The following is a 6,520-nucleotide window of genomic DNA, read 5'->3' as shown; positions in this document are numbered from 1 at the left end:
CACAGCAACCTGGATGGAACTAGAGTCTATAATACTGAGTGACTTCTCACAGAAACAAAGATCTGAGTATCACATGTTCTCACTCATGTAGTGGACCTTGAACATCCAACATAATACTATAAGAAAATGACTGACAGTGGTGGGAAACTATGGGGGGGAGGGGAAGGGAGACGGGATTAAAGGTAGTAAATATCTGTCTGGGGACAGGGGGACACCTCTTATCAACAAGGGTGCCTCAACAAAGCATATTTGTATACTTAACCCTTAACTATACCCCACAATATCATAACAAAAAATATTGATTATAAAAAATAAAACCCCAAAAGCAAATGCAACAAAAACAAAAATGAATAATGGAACTTAATTAAACTAAAAAGCTTCTGCACAGCAAAAGAAATAATCAACAGAGCAAACAGGCAACCTACAGAATGGGAGAAGGTATTTGTAAACTATAGATCTGACAAAGGACTAATATTCAGATTTACAAAAAAACTAAAACAAATCAGAAAAAAATACCACTAAAGAGTGGGCAAAGAAAATGAACAGACATCTCTCAAAGGATGATATATAAATGGCCAACAAACATACGAAAAAATGCTCAGTATCACTAATCTTTAGGGAAATGCAAATTCAAACCATGAGATACCACCTTACATCAGTCAGAATGGCCATTATAATTTAAAAAGTAGATGCTGGCACGGATGTAGTGAAAAGGGAAAAGGGAACACTGGTGGGAGTATAAATTAGTACAACCTCTATGGAAATTGGTATGGATATTTCTGAAAGATCTAAAAGTAGATCTACCATTTGATCTAGAAATATCACTACTAGGCATCTACCCAAAGAACAGAGGTCATTATATAAAAAAGACAACTGCACTAACATGTTCAGCCGTGTAGCTCAAAATTGCAAAGATGTGCAATTGACTTAAATGCCCATCAACTGATCAGTAGATAATGAAAATGTGGTATATATATATATATATATATATATATATATATATATATACACTATGGAATACTATTCAGGCATCAAAGAAAAAGAAAGAACATCTTTTGCAGCAAGTTGGATGAAATTGGAGACTATCATCCAACTAACACAGGAACAGAAAACCAAACATTGCATGTAGTCACTTATAAGTGGGAACTAAACTAAGGATCTGCAAAGGCATAGAGGATGACATAACGGACACTGGAGACTCAGAAGGGGGAGGGGGAAGAGGGGAGGAAAGATGAGAAATCACCTATCAGGTACAGTGTGCACATGTGGAAGTAATGGGCACACTAAAAGCCCATACTTCTTCAACACTATACAATGCAACCATGTAACCAGAAACTATTTGTACTTACTGAGCTATGGAATGAAAAAGTAAATAAAAAATAGAGTCCTTCCTTACATGTAAGAGGGTGTGAGTACTACTGGCACAACCTGTGATAATTCCTCTCCCCCTAGCTGCATGGGTCCCAGTCGCAATTGAGAGGTGGCCCAGATACAGCACTGTGGTGTGCAACAAGAGCTCATGTAGAGGTGGGAACCCACCCAAGCTCTGAATGCCTATATTCAATCAGTCCCTGAAAGCTTGTACCCCATGGGCAGGCTTGCTGGTCAGGCCCCAGCCTGGGAAAGATCACCTACCAGCTTTACTCACCCCAAAGGTAGGTACTGCCATGGTGTATGCTGGTTTGGAACAAGCTTTGGCAGATACTGCTGCTCCTGAAGATTGTCCTTCAGCTGAGGAGAAAGAGTTAAGAGGGACACCAGGTAGCTTCTCTATCCCTACAAGAGCACTTCTGGGCAACAGATGGTGCTAACATTCTGGCAATGCTGCCACAGTAGCCAGGAGGCCCACCCCCCTCCCAATCCACAGAGAGCTCACAACTAGAAATCAGAATGCAGTCTGACTGGCCCAGCCATGGGAAAATCTGTGCAGCAGAAAGTCACTTTAAGTTTTGAGCACTGCCTAGCAGGAAAGGCAGAGCTGGAGATGATGGAGTAAAAGCACCTGCAGTCCTGGTGGTCCCTCCTCTTCCTTCTGGGAGTTATTTTGAGTGACAGAAAAGACCCTAGGGCAGCTAGACCACCTCTAACTACAAAACAACGAAACAAACAAAAATAACAATAAGAGAAGGGTTGGTCCTCACAGATGAGAGGAAGAACCAGAAAAAAAAAAACAAAAAACTAGCAATCCCCAAAGCCTTAAAGAAACATCACCCACAAAAGTTCCTACCAGACCCCAAGCAATGGAACCTACGCAGAATGACCTGTCCATGATGACAGACATAGAATTCAGACTATGGATGGCAAAAACAGCCAAGGAAAACCATAAGAAGATGGAAGTACAGATCACCTTGACAACAAAGGCAGTGAAGAAAATAAAGGTTGAGCTGACCAATATAAGAAATATCCAATCTGAAATTCTGAAAATGAAAACTTGCTTCCTGAAAATTCTGCTAGGCAGCAGAATTGAACAGGCAAAGAAAGAATCTCAGAGTGAGAGAATCAAAATATTGAACTAACCCAGTCTTGACAAAAACAGGGAGAAAAGGCTCAAAAAGAATGAGCAAAGCCTATAAGAGGTGTGTGATTATGTAAAGAAACCAAATCCATGGTTGATCAGCATTACTGAAACAGAAGGGGAAACAGAACACCCTGGAACAAGCCTTCTAGGAGGTCATCCAAGAAACTTTACCTGTCTTGCTAGAGAAGTGACCATACAAATGCAAAAGATCAAGAGAACCCCTGTAAGGTGTTATATAAGACCATCCCCAAGACACATAATAATCCATCTTTACAAGGTAAGCTGAAAGAAAAAAAATCCTAAAGGCAGCCAGAGAAAAGTGACAGACCACCTACTGGGGAAGACCCATCTGAATTGCAGCAAACTGTCCAGCAGAAGCCCTACATGCCAGAAGGGTCTGAGGTGCTATCTTTAATGTTCTTAAATAAAAGCAATTCCAGTCAAAACTTTGCTACCCTGCCAAGCTAAACTTAATCATGAAGGAGTACCAGACATCTAATCCCTAAGAGAATATACCACCTCCAGAACACCCCTTCAGGAGAAGTTTAAAGTTCTGAGCACAGAAATGAAAGAATGGTTCTACTCATCACAAAAGCACAGGATACACAGAGTTAATAGATCATACAAATCAACCATAAAACCTAAAAAAGAAAAGTAACCTCATGAGCATTATGACAGGGATATATCATATATCAATAATTAACTTGAATGGGAATGGACTGAACATGCCACCCAAAAGGCATAGAGTAGCAAACGAAATTTTTTAAAAAAACAAAACCATAATCTAACATTCTGCTGCCTCCAGGAAACCCATCTCACTCTCAAGGTCACCCACAGGCTCAAAGTAAGAAGCCAGAGAAAGATCTTACAGAAAAATTGAAAATAAAAAAGATCAAGGGTAGCTATTTTTATATCAGCCAAACAGACTTCAAACTAACAAAAGTTTAAAAAGACACTGAAAGATACTACATAATAAAAGGCTCAATCCACCAGCAAGAAATAACCATCTTATATATGTACCCAACACAGAAGCACCCAGATTTATAAAACAATTGCTACTTAAACTAAGAAAGAACATAAGACATCCATACAGTCATAAATGTAGACTTTTATACCCCACTTACAGTCATAGACAGATCCTCATGGCAAAAAACCACCAATGAAATCTAGAACCTTAACACTCAACTAACTGAACCTAATAATAGACATTTACAGAACACTTGAATGAACAACCACAGTCTATTTATCAGCACATGGAATATAATCCAAGACTGATCACATATACAGGTATCAATCAAGCATGAACAAATTTCAAAAGGTTGAAATAATGCCAAGCATCTTCTCAGACCATCAAGGAACAAAAATAAATATCATCACCACAGAAAACTCCCAAAACACACAAATACATGGAAACTAAACAATGTGATTCTGAATAACTTTTGGGTTAACACAAAAAATAAAGGTAGAAAAAAAAAGATTCCTAGAAAAAAATGAAAGCAAACATGCAGCATATCAAAACCTCTAGGATACTATAAAAACAGTGTTGGGGGGGACAGTTTATAGCATTACACACACATCTCAAGAAAACAGAGGATCTTAAGTAAACAGCCTAATGCCATACCCAAGAGATCTGGAAAGACAAGAACAATTAAATTCTAAATTTAGTAGAAAACTTCAAATTACTAAAATAAATTCAGAATTGCAAGTAACAGAAACCAAAACATCATAGAAAAGATCAAAATAAAAAGACAAAAGCTGGTTCTTTGATACAATAGATAAGGTTAACAGACCCCTGGCCTGACTGACTAACAAAAAGAGAGAAATCCAGATTAAGCACAATTAGAAACAAAAAAGACAACGTCACAACTGACACTGAAAAAATTCAAAAGATCGTCAGAGATTATTATGAACATCTACATACAAATAAACTAGAGAAAATGGGGAGATTCTTGGCATCACAAAACCTCCCAAGGTTGAAACAGAAAGAAATTGAAACCCTAAATAGATCAATAACAATCCAAGAAATCCACTCAGATATAAGAAAGCTCCCCACCAAAAAAAAAAGAAAAACAGGAAAAACAAAACAAAACAAAAAAAACCAGCAGCCTGGACCAGATGGTTTCTCAGGTGAATTCTATAAGACACACAAGAGCCGGGCTCAGTGGCTCAGCCTGTAATCCTGTGCCTTTGGGAGGCTGAGGTGAGTGGATTGCCTGAGCCCATGGGTTTGGGACCCGCCTGGGCAGCAAGACCTCATCTCTACAATAAATCGAAAAATCAGCCGGGTGTGGTAGCATGCGCCTGTAATTCTGGCTACTCGGAAGGCTGAGGTGGAAGGATCACTGGAGCCCAGCAGGTCGAGGCTGTGGTGACCGGGAGCAGCCACTGCACTCCAGTCTGGGCGACAGAGTGAGACTCCAACTCAAAAAAAAAAAAAAAAGACACACAAGAAAGAGCTGATACCAATTCTGTTGAAAGTATTCCAGGCAATTGAGAAGCAAGTAACTCTTCTTTGCTCATTCTATAAGGCTAATATCCTGATACCCAAACTTGGCATAGATCCAACAAGGAAAACTAACCATGGGCCAAGTTCCTTGAGGGACATAGATGCAAAAATTTTCAACAAGATTTTATAAAATCATATCCAACAACACATTTCAAGAATTTCTATCATGACCAGGTGAGCTTCATTACCAAGATACATTAATAAATCTATCAACATAATTCATCACATTAACAGGTATAAAACCAAGAACCATAATGATTATCTCATTAGATGTAGAAAAAGCATTTGATAAAATCCAGCCCTTTTTGATAAGTACCCTTGAATATCTAGGCATCAAAGGAAGATTCCTCAGTGTTCAATAAGGGCCATTTATGACAAACCTACAGCCAATATCATACAAGCATTCCCCTTAAGAACTGAAACAAGACAAGGATACCCACTCTCATCCCTCCTATTCAACATAACACTGAGAAAGAATATCGGGCATGAGAAAGAATTCAGGGGTATTCAAAAAGGAAAAGAGGAGTTAAATTATCCCTCTTTGCAGACAGTATGATTCTATACCTAGAAAACCCTAGAGAGCTTGTCAAAAACCTTCTCACACTGATAAACAACTTTGGTGAAGTCTTAGAATACAAAATCAGTGTGCAAAAGGCAGTGGCATTTCTATACACCAACAACAAGCAGGCTGAGAACCAAATAAAAAACAATTCAATTCGCAATAGCCACACGCACACATAAAATGAGATACATTGGCATCCACCTAACAAAAGAAGCAAGAGACCTTTACAATGAGAACTACAAAACACTGCTCAAAAAGAAAAATAAAATAAAAATAAAGAATGATACAAATGGGAAAAAACCCATGCTCATAGATTGGAAAAAAAAAATCAATATTGTCAAGATGTGCATCCCATCCAAAACAATCTACAGATTCAATGCAATTTCTATCAAATTGCCTTCATCATTTTTCAGACCTAGAGAAGACAATACAGACAAAAATATGGAAGCAAAACAAAGACAACAAAACAAGAGCATAAATAGCTAAAGCAATCCTCAGCAAAAGGAACAAAACTAGAGGCATCAAATTTCCAGAAAGTAAACTTTATTACAAGGCTACAGTAACCAAGACAGCATGGTTTTGGTACAGGAATAAACCCATAGACCAATGAAACAGGATAGAGAAACTGGAAATAAAACAAAAGTCCCTCAACCAACTCATCTTTGACAATGCCATCAAAAACAAACATTTGGGGGAAAAAACATATTTAGTAAGTGGTGCTGGGAAAAATTACTAGCCATATGTTGAAGAATGAAACTGAACCACTACCTATCACCATATACAAAAATTAACTAAAAAATGTGCCAGAGTCCAGCTCCAGCAGGGTCAGAATTTCCTCTGAGGGACGGCGTCGGCACAGGAGAAAAAAACTTGGACACTGACTCTGCTGCAAGCAGGACAAATGCTGATTTATTGTCTTTTCCAACTCCATTTA

This window comes from Carlito syrichta, unplaced genomic scaffold, assembly GCF_000164805.1.
Source record: "Carlito syrichta isolate Samal-C Ts95f unplaced genomic scaffold, Tarsius_syrichta-2.0.1 Scaffold303723, whole genome shotgun sequence".
Taxonomy (NCBI): domain Eukaryota; kingdom Metazoa; phylum Chordata; class Mammalia; order Primates; family Tarsiidae; genus Carlito; species Carlito syrichta.
Note: the sequence above shows the minus strand (reverse complement) of the source record.